The sequence below is a fragment of the Cynocephalus volans genome, chromosome 7, assembly GCF_027409185.1.
Source record: "Cynocephalus volans isolate mCynVol1 chromosome 7, mCynVol1.pri, whole genome shotgun sequence".
Classification (NCBI taxonomy): Eukaryota; Metazoa; Chordata; class Mammalia; order Dermoptera; family Cynocephalidae; genus Cynocephalus; species Cynocephalus volans.
This window is the reverse complement of record NC_084466.1, coordinates 35,173,389-35,193,380: the sequence shown is the minus strand read 5'-3', so window position 1 is coordinate 35,193,380 and position 19,992 is coordinate 35,173,389. Positions and strand designations below refer to the sequence as shown.

Below are 19,992 nucleotides of genomic sequence, written 5' to 3'. Positions count from 1 at the left end.
CTCCTGTGCAGCCTTCTCAGGCCTTCCAAGCAGAATCTATAATCCCTGTTTCAGTGGTTCCTCAGCACTCCCTCACCTCTCCCCGTCATGCTGCACTGACATTATATTAATTTGCTTATTTCAACCAATATTTATGGAGCATCTGCCATGGATCAAACACCGTACCTGGCCCTGGGAACAAAGAGGAATGGTGCCCAGGGTCTCTTGTCAAGAAGCTGACTAGTTAGAGGGGGAGAAGGGGGAGACAGGATCATGGTCACAAGATGGTGCCATAAGGACTGACAAGGATGGGTAGGGGGAGAGTTACGGAAGCTCAGTGGAGACACAAATTACTGAGCCTGGGGATAGGGGATGTCGAGTTGTGTGACTAGGGGAGGGGATGCCTGAGGTGGGTGGTGGAAGGAGCAGTCAACAGCCAGAGGCAGGAAAAGGCACTCTGGACAGAGGGACAGCAGGGAGGCCCATAAGTGAGTTATGCATGCACAGGGTTGGGAAGAAAGCACCAGCAGCCTGATGTTTGGGGGAACTCAGAGAGACAAGTAAGAGAGAAGACTGGATAAAGAAACAGAATCCGAGTATTCACAGTGTTTGGGGAGCTAAGCTTTTATCCAGGCTGCAGATTAAGAATCACCCTCGGAGCTTCCTATCCCCAAACTGCACCTTCTGAGGTTCTGGTTTAGTAGGTCTGGGCAAGGGCCAGAAATCTTCCACTTTGACAAATATTCAGGTGGCTGTCATGCATCTTGCCTAAGAACCACATTTTTAAGGAAGTCATCTGTAAATGATGGGAAGTCTTTGAGGCATATACACAAATAACAAAGATTTGCATAATACATTTGCATCATTCTCATGATTTAAGGAGAATGAACCTAAGAGGAAAGACTGGAGGCAGGGAGACCACTTAGAGGTCCTTTTAGTGGTCAAAGTAGAAGTGATAAGGGCCCCACTGCAGCCATAGTCAAAGGGGAAATGAAATTCCTTGAACTTGGTGATTCGATAGACTGTGGAGGATGAGAGAAAAGTCAAAGATAACTCCTAGTTTTCCAGCATGGATGAGGTCCCAGGTGAGATATGGGGTACACAGAAGTCAATTTAGGGGGAAAGATGATGCAAGAAGTCTTTTCACATAGAATATTAGGTGTCTTTGGATGTCCAGATAGAGATATCTAAGAGGCAGCAGATGCCTGATCCTGAAGGCTGGGGGTGCAGAATGAGCCGAGAAGACAGATCCGGGAGTGGTCTGCCCCTGACTGGTCATTGGTGACCATTAGACCCAGAAAGAACCCCTAGTGACAGGGATCCATGTGAGCAGAAGAAAGCCTAGGCAGAGCTCTGGAGAGCACCGGGTGAGGTGGCTGGCTGAGGAAGAGGAACCATCGAGGACATGGAGAAGCACAGGTAAAGAGGAGGGAGGAAAACCAGTAGAGCAGAGGGTAACGAGATTCCAGGGAAGGATGCAGGAGGGAAGAAAGATAGTGCTGGGATTAGAGCATAGGTGCTGACGTCAGACTGCCTCCATGCCGGTCCAGCACCTACTAGGTGGATGAAGTAGAGCAGTTTATTTTTACTCTCTTTGTCTCAGTTTCCACATCTGTAAAATGGGCATACTGGTGGTACCCGTATTGTGATAGTGAAATAAGTTAATACAAAAAGCACTTAGACTGGTACCTGCCACGCATTATGTTCTTAATAAATATCAACCATTATTATTATTATTATTATCATTATCATTATTATTATTACTGTTATAGATTTCTCTCTCACATTTAATGTTTTCAACTTCCCCAAGAGGAGAGACCACATTTTAAAAATCTTTGTATCTCCAATACCTACTGCATTATATAACTCATAGTAGGCACACAGTAGTTGAAAATAAATATAGTTATTAAATAAAATCACTCGATTGGGACCCCCTATGTGGTAAGAGCATCTTTTGTCATATTAATTGGCCAGAGATGTGTTCCCATTGAGTCACAGTTTTGAGGAAAAGTTTGCTATTTCTTAGAAGTGAGAAAAGTCTATTTTTGCTATTTTAAAAAACATTTTGTGTGCTTACAGAATCCTGGAGTTGAAGAAATTTTCGAAGTTGTTCAGTCCTATTTCCTTATGAATGCAAGAAACCCTATATGACATCCATGGAACCCAGCTTCTGCTTGAACACTTCCAGGGACAGGCAACTCACTCCCAACCTATTTCTCTGCTAGAATGTTTTTTATTGTTTTGGGGTTTTTTAAATCTTGAATAAAAAGACTGCCTCCCTGTAATTTTCACCAATTGGTCTTAATTCTACCTTATGGAACTACCTAGACCACTCTGAAGATAACAATCTTTCAGGTAATTGAAGACACTACATTTTAGGTTTTAAAAAAATGAACAAGAAAAAAATCCAACTCTATATTAGTCAGCTCAGGCTGCCATAACAAAATACCATAGACTGGGTGGTTTAAACAACAGTTTATTTCTCACAGTTCTGGAGGCTGGGAAGTCCAAGATCAAGGTGCCTTCAGAATGAGCCCATTCTTACATAGGGGGAAAGAGAGAACTCCATCTGAAGGCTCAGTAGTAGGAGTATATAGTTCAGAGCATTAACTGTCTGAGCTCTGTACCGGTCTGCACTGGGTGGGAACATTCACAGACTAGCCTGCCCACAAATGGACAGTCAGGACTACGAGGGGTTTGGAAATCGTGGCATTCACATAAAGGAAGTTACAGTAACAAGTTAAGGAGCCTTATCATACTTCTGCCTAGAGACTAGCTGACCATCCAAGGGTGTTTACACACTAACTCCTGATAAGACAGCTCTGAAAGCAAGTTGTTAAACCCTTCAGACTCATCTTTTTGGTTTTGCTGCAGCTATTCAGCCTGTCAAGACCACTCAAGATAGCACAACTTGATCAGTGGTTGATTGTCTCAGCTGCCTGTTTTAGCTTGGTGTCATCTATAGATTTGACTGAAATGTTTCCTACAACTTCACCCAAAGCTCTGGAAGAAGTTAGCAGTACAACTAAAGTCTGAGGGTGGAAAAGTCTCCACCCTCATTGATCCTCCACTTCTTTTTCTAAAAAATTTGGTGAGGTGGTCTATAAAGCTAAGCACATGACAGGAGTTTACATAAAATCTTAGGAAGTCAACCCACACAGTAGATAATATTCTATCAATATTCTAATTTCAGTGAATATTATTTCTCATGAAATTATATGCCCAGTTTTGTGCAATGAGCATTTTCTAGAGAGAGAATGTACAGTTTTCATAAGACTTTCAAAGGGGTCCCAGAGCCACTATACCATGAAGATGATTGTTTAAGTAGTTACCCACCCACCTCACTGTGCTGTTTTAACACATGTCCTGTCTCTATCAGAATATTGAAGCAGACCACTATTTTGACAAAGTATCTCTGAGTTCTCCTCATACTTCCTATAACCCATGAGTTTTTCCTCGTTCAGAAGGTAGCTATGGTTTTCTATATCTGTTTTCCTTCAGAGGGGTTGTTGCAGCAGAACAGAAAAGAACCAAAGGCTCAAATTCTCAGCATTTGAGTTGCAAGTCTTTGAAAACACAGGCTGAAGGACTCGAGACCTAAATCTATATCATAATCACTAAACTTGGATGCCTATCTTGTCAAAGCAAAGTCCAAGTCTATCCCAAAACTCGACAAGGAATCTGCCAGTAAGAGGGAAGTCAGAGGAGGAGGTGAGCTGACATACTGAGATATCTCTGAAATGGAGCCCACTTCTGCTCCCATTACTGGTGGGAGACAGTGCATAATAGCAACCCCACATGGGTTTGGGGGTGTCTGTTAATACTGGGAATATTTCAGAAAGATCCGTAGAGTTACCTGCCTCCAGAGTCGAAGCAGTGGAGGAAAGACAAGTGTATGGGTGCCTGGGCAGACAGGCCTGAAACATCGCCTGGGATTTCTAAATCCAGTGAGGCAGAGGAAGAGCCAGGTGATCCCCGTGGGCCCAGGAGGAAAGAGTGAATAACAGGAAAAGAGCAAAGCCCAGGGGGCCTTTCAGGTGGTATGAGGCTGACACAGCATACACGATCAGAGACCAAGAGAAAAGATGTCTCCGCTGAAGCCAGCTTAGATAAATGATGACAACCTGTGACCTGAGACCTGGTGTGCCCTCGCCAATGCCTTGAGATAACTTAAGTGCCCTCCCCTCCCCACAATGTGCAGGAAGGTGAAGGATGGGGACACCTTGGGACCAACTGAGATTTAGCTTCTGCCATTCAGCAGAATAGAGATTCAATGAGAAGATACATTGAGACAGAAAATTTACAAAAGGCTCACTTAAATAGCTGTGTTTATGGGTGGAGATGTGTGCCCACTACAGAAATCATGAGAAACTATGGCAAAGGTTCAGCTAATGTCACACAGCACTGTATTCATGTCTATGGCACTGCCCTGGTCCACACAGCCCAATCAGCTTTTTCGGAAAGAAGTGAAATGATTGATTGTGACGGGACTTTCTCCTACTAACCAGTGCTGATCAAGGTCAAGTGTTCACAAGCCCTGGATTCAGTGAGCCAGGTGTGGTCCACCAGGTTCTTGTTTGGCTGAAGCAGTCCATTGTGAACAAAAAGGCCTTAAAATATTCTGACCTGAATTGTCTCTTCCATGTTTGATGGTGCTAAACCCTGGTGTCTTAACTAACCTCCTGAAGTACCTGAAGAAATTCAGTGCCGCTTATTGAGGAAGATATTGATCCTACTCACAGTAGGATCCTGTATGACCAACATATGACAAAAGACCAAAGCCAGGCTCTTGAACTTCAGTGACATATTGGCAATTCTGCCTCCTTCTAGAATTTGGATAGATAGATTCTTTGGCAGTGAAACAACATAGAACTTAGATATTAAGATCCAGGTTGAGAAAAATCCAGCCACAGACCAATTTAAATCCAGCCCTTGCCAAAGGCTCGTGAGAAGCATCTGATACTGCAGAGTATAAGGGTCATCAAACAATGTATCTGTTGCCCCTCTTCCAAGCCCTGTCCCTGTGATGGGTTAGACAGCACAAAGCGACCTGTCTGGCTTATCTTACCTAAGCTCCCTGCAGAAATAGCTTCCCTTCATTAAGGCTTTTGTTCTCTTCAGTTTTTATACATGGCTTATACAGGGAATATCCCTTCAAACAAATGTTCCTGTGACTTCTGCAAGGACAAAGTTGCAGTTATTGCCTGTAAAGTTATGAAATGTCCCTCATGTGAAGACCCAGTGGATAAATTGCTTTTTGATTCAGGGCAAGAAAAGGTTCAGTTCCTCAAAAAGCTTGCTTCTGTCACACTGTCAAACAAGAATTACATAACCCAACTATTTCCCTGTTTGCCTTATCTTGAGGAAACTCAGAAATCATTATTGTGCCCTACCACAGTAATTGTTTTATCTCAAGGGCCTTGTGACATTGGTTCCTCTGCCATATGAATATGTCTCTGATCTAAATTGTGCATTGTATTTGATTTTTATAAACAACCTCAGGCTTTCCTCAGTTTTATTTTTATACTAATCATCTATCTGATTAACTTCTGTCATCTCTGTTAAAATGTTAAGTTCTATGAGAGACAAGATTACATCTAATTTGCTTACTGTTCTATCTTCAGTGCTTAGCACTGTGCCTGAGACAGACCACGTGTGCTGCAGCTGCAAACGACCTGGAATCCTCAGTGGCTTAAAAGAACAAAGAGTGTTTTTTCTTTCTCACTCCACATATCCATTGTGAAGGTCAGCTATGGTTCCGCTCTTTCTCGTATCCAAGGGAAGATTGTCATGGCAAAGAGAAAAGAAATATGACAAACTATAAATCACATACTAGCACTCTGCTTTACTAGCCAAACCCCAGTGACATGGCCAGGAAATGACTGTGTAACCCTCCCAGGGAGGGACACTGCAGAGAGGGAACTGAATATTTGGTGATCAGTAATGTATCTATGATACAAGCTTAGGAATTAAGTCATCTGGACTTATAAATTACATTTTTGCATTAGTCAGGTGCGATTTAATTACTTCCTTCTATGTATCTTTAACCTTTGGTGCTTGAAATTATTTGTTTTAAGAAAAAATCCATTTCAAACTATCTCATTATATCATCAACTTGGTTATACTTAGGTCAAATAGATTTGTTCATGTGTAATGTCACCCTCTTCATAAAGCTCATAAAGTCTAGAGAGCAGTATATTAACTTTTCCCAGGACCATATTGTCACAGAGGCCTCAGCTGACTGTCACAAAGCCCATATTAGTGTTTTCATCTCCTACGATGGGAAAGAGCAGATATCCTGAAACCCCCTCATTTCAGAACACCTGAAATCCCTGGACAAACTATAACAAACATTCTCTTAAATACATACCTGAGCTTGGAAAGAAATAAGAGAACTGCAGGGGCCAAAAATAAAAATGAAATGAAAACTATAGCAGGAAGCCAGAGAACCAAGAGTACAATGGTCAAGTGGGTAAAAGGCTTCCAGGTTCATGCTAACTGAGTTTCTTTACAGCCCTGGGGCAGAGGTTTTCATGGCTTCATGGAAGCAGGAGACCCACTTCAGCGTGAGAGTTACAACTGAGCATCCCCAAACAACTAAAAGGAACTCAGCCTACGTGAAAGGTACACCTAGACTTGCCAGATTTAGCAAATTAAAATAGAGAATACCCAGTTGAACTGGAATTGCAGATGAACAACAAATAAATTTTTAATATAACTGTATCCGATGCAATATTTGGGACACACTTATACTTGAAATTCAAATTTAAATGAGCACCCTATATTTTATCTGGCAACTCTTGGGATACCAGAAAAATTACCCACCAACATAGGGAGTCAACAAGAATGTGGGATCTGAGTAATGAGGGACAGGTGAGAGGCAAGGGTGATATTCCCCCTCGAAGAATTAATGAGCACAGGGCTGCCCTTACACGGATTTGTGATTCAACTCTGTGCTAACTGTGCGAGCCTCATCTACTAAGCTAGAAATTAGCCTAAAAATGCCCTCCAGACCATGGTACCCCAAAATTCTAAAGATAAGCGCACAGCCCAAAATTACATTAGGGTTGCTTATGTACTTGCAAGCAAGGTAGGCTCCGTCACTTGCCAGTTTAAAAAGTCAAAGGTCATCACAATAGGTATAGGGGGGAAAAAGTCAAAGAGCCTGAAGCCTTTGAGGCACGTCTATAGTGGGAGGCGTTCGATGCTGACTTCTCTGTGTTCCCTTGGGTGGAGGCAAACCAAAGTGTTCAACTGCAGCTTCACGCTGTGAAGCTCACACAAATCTATCACCACTGCTGAGAAAAACAAAAAAAGCCAGTCACAGAGATGGCAGATTTGGCATTCATTAGTCCATTAAGAATAGACCTTGAGGCACTTTTGTGCTTTTAGTTCCCTTTTACCATGAGCCACTTGTAAACTAAAACCAGAGAAAAGCTTGAGCTATCTGCTTTTAAAGGCTTGGCCCCAATGCTTCAATTCCCTGAAATACCCTTAAAGTGGCCAACTGTCCCAGTTTTAGCACTGAAACACCTCAGTCCTGGGTAAATGAAGAGAGATGGTCACAGAAAATATTCTTCATCCTAATAAAAGGCAAATTAAGTAACTCTGTAAAGGTTTTTCTCTTTATCCTATTACCAGCAACATTCAGGCAAAATAAGCTAATAATTACTTCTTCAGGAGGTAGGTTATACAGAGTGCTGATAATTGAAATTCATGTGTATAAATATAAGCTTCCTTGTGCTTCTGTTCCCTTATCTGCAAAATACAAATAATCATAGAACCATAAGGTTTTAGTGAAGATTCAATGAGATTGTATAGAATGTAAATAAAGCATTTAGCTTAGTTCCTGGCAGAAAATAAGCACTCAAGAAAAATAGTTATTTTATTGTTTCATATTTTCATAGCACTTAGATTGTATATTTCAGAAACATTTAGCTTCCATTTTCCACATTTTGGGTTTGAAGCAGCAGCTTTGTTGATATTGCTTGATTATTCCCATATAGCATGGCAGAATCTGTAATCTGTAATCTGCAAATTATTTTCTCTTACTGTGTTAGGATATTAATCCGATCATTCATCCTTTGACTTTAAAAATCCAAAAATCTTTATCAAGACTTAGGGAAAAGAACAGTAATCTCAATTTTTTAAAACGTTTTAAAAACCAAACTTGATGTACTTTATCTTATCAGCCTATTTTTTTCCAGAATGGAAAAGTAACCATTAAAATAGCTTTTTCTTTTTCCCACTTCCTACCTTCAGTGACCCAGAACTAACAGCTTTCATTTCTAACTAACTGATTTTCAAAGTGTTGAAATCCTGCATAAGGATTTAACCTTTAAATTGAGTGTGTGTTTAATGCCAATCCATTGTTTTACTGATGTCAGAGGAGCTCAAATTATTTTAGAAAGCTCTTTTTTTTCCCTGGCATTAGTCTGCATTGAGCATGTGCATATTAATCTTTTTGCTATTAATTTGAAGACATTACCTTCCCTTTGTTAGAAGGACATAATGCTTAGCCATTTGAAGTGAGTTGTTATAGATTTGTCCCAAGTCACCCATATAATCTTATTTTACCTCCTTTGTGGCCAGAATATAGTTTAATTTCATGACTATTTTGGATATTGCTATCAAATAAGGTTTTCCTTTGCTTGACATTGAAAGTCCTGAATGGTATGAAGACAGGTGATCTAAACCATGCTTTTCAAAGTTGAATATGCATACAAATCACATTTTGAGAAACTTGTTAAACACAGATTCCTACTCTATAGGTCTGGACTGTGGCCCAGGATTCTGTGTTTCTAGCAAGTTCCTAGATGATGCCAACACTGCTGGTCTGTGGACCACACTTCAGTAGCACAGGTCTAAAGCAGTGGTCTCAGAGTGTGTTATCAGGATGAGCAGCATGGGCATCACCTGGGAACTTGTTAGAAATGAAAATTCTTGGGCCCCAGCTCAGTCTTTCTGAATGAGAAACTCTGGGGTCAGGCCCAGTCATCTGTGTTTGTGTGAGCATTCCAGGTGATTCAGGGCTGTCTTTGGTCTGAGACCATGAGGATGGACAGTCAGGCCATGGCCAAGTTAATTGCAGGAAAGGCACACGTAACAGTTCTGCCACATTGGTGAGCAGGCTCTAGGAAAACAGACCCTACCCTACCATAGGTGCGGGCTGAAACTTCATCAAGCAAGGAACTTCCCTATATCCAAATGCACAGGTGGCATTGAAAGCAGCCTTCAGCATGAGGGAAGTCTTACATGAGTGAACAAAGCAGTGCTAGATTGCCTAACAGAGGGATAGGCATGTGCTTAAGGCACCCGCTGAGCAGAGGCACCAAAATAATAAGAAAAATATTTTTGAAAGAATTTGACATTTCCCAAAAAAAGCATCAAAGGAGACACTATGGGGAAAATCACATTATTCAACTTCTTTTCACTCAGATACTCAGTTTACTGTTTAGTGTGACTTAGTGTAGTCTCGGGAGCCAGACTGCCTTTCTTTAAGTTCTGGCCCTATCGTGTACAATCTTAGTAACCTTGTGTAAGTTACTCATCTCTCATTGCCTCAGTTTCCTCATCTGTAAAACGGGGATGGTAATGTTTTGTGATAATTAAACATGTGAAGCTCTTAGAATTTGTGCCTTGTATATACTAAGTGCTTAATAAATATTAATTTTTATTACAAGTGAGTAGAAAGGGAAAAGGGGCCCACATTTTTTTCAGTGCTTAGGATCTTAAAAGAATTAATTTGTTCCCTAATGAAGGCTAACAGAGCTTGAGAGAAATCAGACAAAAGTTAGAAATACAAGCAGACCAGAGACAACATCTGGAGAAATCTGTAGGTCCTAGGGAAAGAACCAGCAAGAGCAGGACAGAACTGGAGGAACTACAAGACTCTGACAAAGTCAGGTGCATATCAGGAAAAGAAGCCTGCCCACTTCATGAATGGTGGCCAAACACACAAGACCCCTGACTCAGAGTCATGGACTTTACTATTCACACAAACTGGGAGCCAGACTATCAGTCTTTCCTTCCAGCAATTCCCCAAGCTCCCTTTCCTGCAGCAGTGCAAAGAGGGTCAAGTGACATCTGCACTTGCAGTGAGTTTTGTGATAGGAAAGTGCTATGGTTTGAATGTATCCCCCAAAGTTCACGTGTTAGAAAAAGTCCATTTTCTGTTGCTTATAACAGAATACATGAAACTGGGTAATTTACCAAAAAAAAAAAAAAACTTCTTTCTTACAGTTTTGGAGGCTGGGAAGTCTAAAGTTCAGGGAACACATGTGATAAGGGCCTTTTTCCTGCAGTGGTGATTCTTTATAGCAGCACAGGGTATCACAAGGTGAATGGCCTGAGCAAGTGAGCTAACTTTCTCAATCACTCTCCTTACAAAGCCATCAGAATCATGCTCATTACTCCATGAATGGATCAATCCATTCACGAGGACATAGTCCTCACAATCTAATCACCTCTCAAAGGCCCTACTTTTCAAATATCATGATTGTATTTCCCACCCTCTGAACACTGTTACAATGGAGATCAAATTTCCAATACGTAAAGTTTGAGGAACACATTTGATCCATAGCAGAAACTTAGAGATAGGACCTTTAACAGGTGATTAGGTCATGAGGGCTCTGCTTTCATGAATGGATTAATACCATTATCACAGGAGTGGGTTGGTTATCCCAGGAGTGTATTCCTGATAATAATATGAGTTTAGGGCCGGCCCAGTGGCTCACTCAGGAGAGTGCAGTGCTGGTAACGCTGAGACCGAGGGTTTAGATCCTATATAGGGATGGTTGGTGCACTCACTGGCTAAGCTTGGTGTGGACAACACCAAGCCAGGGGTTGCGATCCCCTTACCAGTGAAAAGAAAAAAAAATTATATATATATATATATGAGTTTAATACCCTTCCCTCTCACTCTTTCGCCATGTGATACCTCCCACCATTTCATAATGCAGCAGGAAGGCTCTCACCAGATGTGGCCACTCAATCTTCCAAGCCTCCAGAACTGTGTGCCAAATACATTTCTGTTCATTCTGTTCATTATAAATTACTCAATCTTCGGTATTCTGTTATGGCAACACAAAACAGACTAAGACAGAGAAGAACCCTTAATTTAAGGAACTTAAATCTTTTATATGGGAGTAAGCCTGCCTGCCCTTTACTCCACAGAGGTAGTAGTCCTGTCCTCCAAGGCTGTTTTCTATGTACACATCCCTGAAAAGATCATCTGAAATAAAGGAAGTCAGTGCTCCTGCTGGCAAAATGTGAAGAAACATGAGACCCATGGATAATTGTCTTCCAATATACTTTTTATTTATTGTTGGAAAAAGTGTTATGCTGGTTTCATTAGAATCAAAACTTTTATGTACTCTGCCATGCAACCTTCATTTTACATCTGAAAAACTACAATGTATACAATGCAATGAAGCCCTCTTAGATATGGCATCATTGAGCAGTTCACAACCTGCACAACTGTAGCCTGTAGCATTGTGACTCAGCTTTTATATATTTATCTTGCTCCCTGTATTAGTCTTCTAGGGCTGCCAAAGCAAAATACCACAATTGAATGGCTTAAACAACAGATATTTATTTTCTCACGGTTCTGGAGGCTGGAGGTCCAAGATCAAGGTGCCCATAGGGTTGGTTTTCTTGAGGACTATGTCCTCAGCTTGCAGATGGCTGCCTTCTCACTATGTCCTCACATGGCCTTTTCTCCAAGCATACACCTTCTGTGTCTCTTCTTCTTCTTAAGGGGAGACCTATTGGATTAGGGTCCCACCCTTATGACCTCATTTAACCTTAATTATCTCTTCAAAGGCCCTATCTCCAAATATACTCACAATGGGGGTTAGGGCTTCAAGACATGAATTTGGGGGGGTACACAATTAATTCCATAACACTTCTGTAATCTGTCCCAGTTCAATCTTGTTTTTAGACTTGTTTTATTTTTCATTCATTCTCATTCCTAAGCATTTTCCTACTACTTCTCCAACTTTTCACTAATTACTTACCTTAATGGTTTGATACTTTTAGACATAATCAGCCCCACATACTCCTGGGCTTAATCCTTGTTATTAGGACATTGTAGCAACATAGGGTACCCCAGGGCTGGTACACACAGATTATCTCTCAAAGTTAAACTACCAAAATCCTCATATAATAACTGAGCTCTGTACAAATGTCCCCTACCAAGGAGCAAATGAAACAACAGACTTCTAAAAATTATGACATGGTCACAGGAACATGATATGTCCCATGTCTGAGGATGCACCACAAGTAAGTTGTCATCTTACCAATGACAAGAACTCAAATTTAATCTCTTGTAAGAACTAGACTGAAAAGGTTGCCTGACAAGTATGTGCTGTCGTGTATCTGAGTATTGCAACAACAGGCAGATGAGCAGTGTAGAATTTTTAAAGGGAACAAAGAAAAAGAAATGAACAGAGGCTGACTAGCATGTCCTGGGGAAAACTTGAATCTGGCAAATACCAACAGAGAAGTATCCATTGTGTTGAAGCAGGGACTTTCATCTGACTTTCCCAAAGCCTTGGTAAATATACCTCAAATTCCTCTGTGATAGTTAATTTTAAGTGTCAACTTGACTGGGCTAAGGGATGCCCAGACAGCTGGTAAAACATTATTTCTGGGTGTGTCTGTAAGGATGTTTCTGAAAGAGATTAGCACTTGAATCAGTAGACTGAGTAAAGATCTTTTCTTATCAATGTGGGCAGGCATCATCCAATGTGTTGAGAGCCTGAATAGAACAAAATGTCAGAGGAAGGACAAATTTGCTTTTCTCTTCTTGAGTTGGGACATTTATTTTCTTCTGCACTAGGACATTGGAGCTCCTGGTTCTCAGGCATTCAGACTCAGATTGAATTATACCACCAGTTTTCCTGGTCCTCCAGCTTGCAGATGGGATTTCTCAGCCTCCATAATCACGTGAGCCAATTTCCATAATAAATCTCTTATATATCTATTTATCCTATTGGTTCTTGTTCTCTGAGGAATCCTAACTAACACACCTTCCCACTGCTATATTCCAGTTCCACACTGGGCAAGCAGTGTCTCATTACTCATCTGGCTTCTTGGCCACAGTGTTAGAGGGAAGAGCCCTAGACAGTGAAAGCAACTGGCCTTGCAATGTAGAGGAGCATTCAAGCTGTAAAATGATACACTGGCATTCTGATCTATGCATCAGCCTCTTAAACATTTGTTGGTGAGACCATCCCTCCCTGGTGGCAGGTCACCTCTGGAGCTTCAGTACACAGGGTTGGATGCAGCATGGTCATGTAGGTGCCCTCATGAAGGTGTTTTCTCAGGAAGGCCAACTGGCCTCTCTAAACTCACCCTCATTACTCCCTGGTAGCATCTGATCCCACCCCAGCTCATCCTACCCCCAGGAAAGTTCCTGGACTGCAACCAGTCCCTAAAATTCCAAAAGTCTGTGGAGACAGGGCAATTCCAGAACTTTTCAGGGAGGTCTCTGTAGTCCAATTTAGGGCTTGCAGTAGAATGTGATTTTTCCACTATTCGAAAACCAGGACAGAGTAAGGACATGGAACTAACACACTCATCCAGGGGCCACGTGTTTTCATTCCCTCACACTTTTATTCATTGAGCACCTAGAATGTGGCAGGTAATAGGTACTGAAGATACAAAGAGAAATGACGTGGAATTTGCCTACCCTGAAAGGGTTTTGCATTAGTCAGGGTTCTCCTGAGAAACAGGATAGATAGATGATAGAGAGACAGATAATTTGGGGGAGCTCCCTAAGTCCTCTGTTTCTAGGTTTTCATTCCATTGGGATATTTTGTCTTTGTAAGGAAAGTAAAAATAAAAAATAAGAATCTAAAAATAAGAAGCAGCAGCTTTAATTCTCCCTGTTGAAAATAAGGGAAGATTTCCCTCCACTCTTTTTTTCTTAGAGCATTCACTTCAGAAACTAAAATTTTTAGGTAGTTTCTCCTCTCTTTAAAATGTGTATAAATTCTATTGAACATCGGATAGGCCTTTTGTCAGGTTTATAACCCAAGAATGTCTTTCTCAAGGACCTGGGAGCCATCTCATTGAAATGTAAACACCAAGGAAACGAGTGCTCCATCTCCTAGCTTCAGTGGCAGGGTAGGAGTCTAACTTCGGTGGATGCCTCCATGTTGCAAAGCCACCTTCAGTCATAAAGATGTGAGAAGTTTATTTTTCCTCTGGATAAAGCCAATTTACTAACACAGATAGTCACCTCAATCACCAGATAAAGTTAGGATGAGCTGTATGTGACAAATGGGGCTGTCCTGTCCTCTTACCTGAGGACTAGTTATTGTTTATCTTCACAACAGGCATGTAATGGGCTGTACCTGCTTGTTTATATAAAAGAGTGACATTTCTTTCTGTCTTTACAATATTTTAGCAAATTGCCTGTGATGTGCAGCACATTATGGCTTAATGCTTATTTAATAATGTTTTCTTCCTCTACTTCCTTTGTGAGGAGGATTTCTGGGTTGGGAGAAATATTTTGTTTTTAATTATATTTCCCCAACATCTTATTCGTCCACATCTACAGTCCTTACCACAGTTTCTTCTCATATATAGAAGGTTCTCTGTTGATTTTGACCATTCCTTTTTCCATTTTTACACATCTGAGATCAAAACAATATTTTTTTTAGTTGGTGGATGTATCAGTCCGTTTCTGTTGTTTATAACGGAATACCTGAAACTGGGTAATTTATAAAGAAATGAAATTTATTTCTTACAGTTTTGGAATCTGGAAAGTCCCTGGTCCAGGGGGTGCATCTGGTGAGGGCCTTCTTTTGGGTAGGAACTCTTTACAGGGCCCCTTGGCAACCAGGGTGTCACAGGGTGAGAGAGTGGGATGAGCAAGAGAGCTAACCTCACTCACGCTCTTTACAAAGCCATCAGAAGCAGGCCCATCACTCCACAATGGATCAGTCCACCCACAAGGGCACAGTCCTCACAATCTAATCACCTCTTAAAGGCCCCACCTGTCAAATACCATAATCAGATTTCCCTCCCTCTTCGCACTGTTACAATGGAGGTGAAGCTTCAGTGAGTTTTGGGGGGACATTCAATCCACCGTAGCAAAAAAAATAATACTAATTCGAGGAACAAAACAATAATCAGAGAGTTTGAAAATATTTGCAAACTAGATTTTATTATTGATATTAAACTGCAGAAAAAGAAGAATGTTCTTTGTGGATACTGAGGAGCATAGAATGAAGGAGAGAGGGAGGGACAGGGTAAAGTAGGATTTCTGGAAAGCAGAATCGAAGTAGTCATATGGAAAATACCAAGGCTCAGAAACATCACAAAAGGCCACATTAATTCTACTTTTCTAAAATTTTGAGGAAATACTAAGATGTTGAAATGCATGGCTCATCTTTGTACTTTGCATGAGTCATAACAAACATTTCTGCTGACAGGAATTTCTCTCACTGAAACATGACAATAGTGAGCTTTTCATATCAGCTGCCATCCCAATGATACACAGAGACGGTATGTTACTGGGTAATGAATTTGGAGGGTACAGATCTCACCCACCTACTCATCAAATGTGACTGATGTGTTTGGGGCATAAAATGTAAAATCCAGGAACGTCTGATAGCATTGTGCTACAAGTTAGCATTATGTTTTTTTAGAGCAATGACTAAAGGTTAACAAAATAAGGGGAACTTGTGGGGAGCAAAATAAGAATTTGGCAAAGTTCATCTAGCAGAGAATCTAGTGGGCCCACCCGTTCTGGGCATGTGGGAGTTGAACAGGATTGTGGTTCCTCTGTGGTCATGTAATGCACCTCTCAGCACCCATTCTTCCACCGCTAACCAAGTGAATGTCACTAATTTGCCTTCTCAGGCACCTTGATACAAAGAAGGGCCTAAATAGCAGCCTTGTATGGACATCAGAAATTATAAAATTCTGATCAATGTAAATTAACAAACTGGAGGGGTTTTTTTGTTTGTTTTGTCTTTTCAAAAGATGACCAGTAAGGGGATCTTAACCCTTGACTTGGTGTTGTCAGCACCACGCTCACCCAGTGAGCAAACCAGCCATCCCTATATGGGATCCGAACCCGTGGCCTTGGTGTTATCAGCACCACACTCTCCCGAGTGAGCCACAGGCCGGCCCGATAAACTGGAGTTCTGATTGACACCTCATTCTCATATGACTTGAGTAAGTGAGAGTCAGTCTTCCAGATTCTAGTCAACTTTGGGTGCACCGATAAAATCAAGACCTGCAAAGCTGATAACCAGTCCTGTGGATTTGGTCACCTACCCAGGTGAGCCCAGGGGTGATGGTCCCATGGAGTTCAGCCTCAACAATCCGTTGATGTTTCTTTGTGATTTTCTCTCTCTCTTTCTCCTCTCCTCTTTCTCTTTGTCTCTTTTCCTCCCTCCCTCCATCTCCCTCCTCTAATCTCATGAAGCAATTTTTAGAACTCTTATTGATCACCCATGAAAGTATACAAATGGTGGAGAAGGGGATAATATCATTGAGACATCAACAAAATATCTTGCTTAATAATCTCTTCTACTAAAATCAGGCAGTCAAAACCACATTAAAAATATGAAAAGCAGATGATGACAATTTGGTGGGGAAATATCATCATACCTGAGAAGCTAAGCCAAATAATGTGTGGAATACCATTAGTCCCCTCCAAAGACTAAGTAGCCACGCAGGTGTCACAAAACTCCAGCACCCCTGTGTCGGAGGCCGGCTCCAACGAAAACAAAGGTAACCTGAAAGTAGAAGACCGCTGGGAAATAAAGACAGAGAAAAGTGGGGATCGAGGGGGCTAAGAGCAGGGATGCTGCTCACTAGCAAGTTTATTCAGGTTACAATCTTATTTATATCCTACTGGCTGAAGTCTACGTGAAGGAATGTAACAAACAAGCTTTTTTTTTTAAAAAACAATACAGATGGCCTTGGAATTTCCTTGTTCCCTGCTCTCACGTCAATGGCTCATAAACATCTGAGGAACATGACGTTTATGGCAAATACCAGATCTAATCTCAAGGTGTATTTCTAGGCAAGAAGCACGCATACACTGACCTGTGCATGACCCTTAGCAAGGACACCATTATTTCAGATCTCCCTACTTGCTTGTAGGATATGCAAGAGAGACCCCTTTCAAGGCCCTCTTTAGCACCCCGCAAGCTAGTCAGGCCTGCACAGGTCCCCACAATTCCCCCTTTTTTATTTTATAAATGCATATAATCTTTGTCCTTATCTTGGTATAATTGTAATTTTTTAACAGCAACAAATAATTTCGTGAAATGGGTCAAGACAATTTTACAGCCAGTGATGAGAGCAAGAGATACAAGGATTACACCAAGGGCCAATATTCCTAAATAGATCAAATGAGTACTTAATTGTTGCAAGGTCGGGAACTGTATTTTAAGATTTTGAATAAAGTGTTGTTGGTATATATTGGAACACGATCATCCTCCCAGGTGACTGGATGCAGCAAAGGTGGGCTGGGGACATAAGCCCAGTAGTTGTCTCCCGACACCGGCACAAAAGGAAAAAAGATGATCCAGAATATGGAGCAGAGGTGTGCCAGGGAGTGTAGTGTGATGATCTTTTGGCCAGGCTCATTCTTCGCAGTTGAGCCACCTGACTTTTGGGCATGACGGACACACTGCTCCGGCAGCCAACGAGGGCTATCAGCGTCTGTAGGAAAAACACAAACATAACCTCTCCCCCACATTAATACTGGATCAGGCCCGTGGAGGGCCCCAGTAAGAGGGTCCCTCCATGTGACCAAAGGGTGAGAAACAGCTTTTGGATTCCAAAACTTTTCTGCTGCAGAGCGTCCTTCTGCATCAATTTGCAAAAAATTTAAGATATAAATAGCATGGGCAAGGAGGGAATGGGGAGACTTATAGTCTAGCTCCCCCTTTTTTATTTTATAAATTTGGTTTTTGATTGTCAGATGTGCACGTTCAACAATCCCTTGACCTTGGGGATTGTATGGGATGCCTGTTTTAAGTGCAATATGGAATTGAGAGCAAAATCGCAGAAAAGAGCGACTGGTGTAGGCAGGGCCATTATCAGTTTTAAGATGTTTGGGTGTGCCCATCACTGCAAAACAAGACAACAAATGAGCTTGTAGCATAAGCAGCAACAGTTTCCAAAACAGCATCAGTAAATGGAGCAGTAGGTCCATACTGAGCACAAGCCATTTTTAATTCTTTCAACTGTTTGTAAGGCAAAGGCTCGTGTACACGGTGAACATTGTCTTGTTGATCTCTTTGTTCAACAACAGGGAAAGCTCCTAATGGGGGACGATAACCCTCCAAATTTTCTCCGTCTTTAGATGCCGCCCTAAGGGCTAACTGTAACGGAGAGATGACATCATCTAGGGTAGGAGGAGGAGGAGGAAGTTTAAGGACACGATACTCTGTCCCCTGAGTATCTAAGACTGGAGCTATTAAGGGAATCTTAGTTAAAGGAAGAGGATCAGATTGCCTTTTTATATCTTTAGAGGGTTCCTTTTGCAAGCCCTTTACACACTCGGCAATTGTTTGAATCTCTTGCCGTAAATCTTTAAAAAAATTGATAGTACTTCCGCCTTCCATGGCAGCGAAAATTCCCTCATCATGATGGTAACAGGCAGCCTGCTCTTCAAGATTTTCCCATTCCCGAGGAGAAAGTTGCTCCTCACCCTTAGGAGCCGAAGCTTCTAGATCAGTAAGCACTGGCTCCTGAAGGGGAACATCATCTAAAGCTTCTAAAAATTCTTGATAGGTTTGAGTCTGGCATATTTTATGTAAGGCTTCCTTAGGGGGGTCCTCCGACATGTCAGAGGGTAGAGGAGCAGAAGGCTGTATGGGCTCCTCATACCCTTGGTGGCCCTCCGCCAGGCAGGGAGGGGGCATTCCAGGCGGCGGACACGATGGAGGGGCCAAGTCAGCGGAAGAGTGGGAGCGTCTGATAGAGCTCCGCGCAGCACGCCTCCATCTGTCTGCCTCACTTTCAGTAACTAAACAATCTTTAATTAGAGACCATAATGCAAAAGCATCAATTGGAACAGCTTCCGGCCCATGAGCCTGATAATGCCCCTGAATACGTTCACCAACTTTCTGCCAAGTTTCAATATTAATTGTGCCGGACTCAGGAAACCAAGGACAAACTTGCTTTATAAAGGCAATAAATTTAGACAGCTGTTTAGTTTCAACTTTAGCACCTCTCAAACTAAGAGAACTATGTAACACTTGAACAAACAACTCAGAACTATTAGATTGCCCCATTGTTGATAACCCTCGATTGTAACAACAATACCGAAACCACGAATTAAAAACAATTGCATGCACTCACCTTTCCTGTGGTTCGGGCAGTCTTCAGTGTTTTCAGGTCCCTGTTCGGGCGCCACTTGTCGGAGGCCGGCTCCGACGAGAACAAAGGTAACCTGAAAGTAGAAGACCGCTGGGAAATAAAGACAGAGAAAAGTGGGGATCGAGGGGGCTAAGAGCAGGGATGCTGCTCACTAGCAAGTTTATTCAGGTTACAATCTTATTTATATCCTACTGGCTGAAGTCTACGTGAAGGAATGTAACAAACAAGCTTTTTTTTTTAAAAAACAATACAGATGGCCTTGGAATTTCCTTGTTCCCTGCTCTCACGTCAATGGCTCATAAACATCTGAGGAACATGACGTTTATGGCAAATACCAGATCTAATCTCAAGGTGTATTTCTAGGCAAGAAGCACACATACACTGACCTGTGCATGACCCTTAGCAAGGACACCATTATTTCAGATCTCCCTACTTGCTTGTAGGATATGCAAAAGAGACCCCTTTCAAGGCCCTCTTTAGCACCCCGCAAGCTAGTCAGGCCTGCACAGGTCCCCACACCCCTGGCCATGACTAACTGGACCAGCAGCAGACACTGACCAAAGGAAAGCAAACCAGAGACCAGCAATGATCTTGGGGTGATTTAATCCAAAAGTTCTACCAAAATGAGATGACAGTGAATAAACATGAAGCTCTCTC

The 19,992-nt window shown here is 41.8% G+C and overlaps 1 long non-coding RNA gene across 1 annotated transcript; it reads right to left on the bottom strand.

Moving 5' to 3' along the window:
* Positions 1–16,783: 16,783 nt before the first annotated feature.
* On the bottom strand, positions 16,784–19,692 carry LOC134382438 (uncharacterized). Its single transcript, XR_010024075.1, has 2 exons — positions 19,318–19,692; positions 16,784–17,670 (listed from the first exon to the last, which is right to left on the bottom strand). It is a non-coding gene; the product is annotated as an uncharacterized LOC134382438 (long non-coding RNA).
* Between the last annotated feature and the right edge of the window lie 300 nt (positions 19,693–19,992).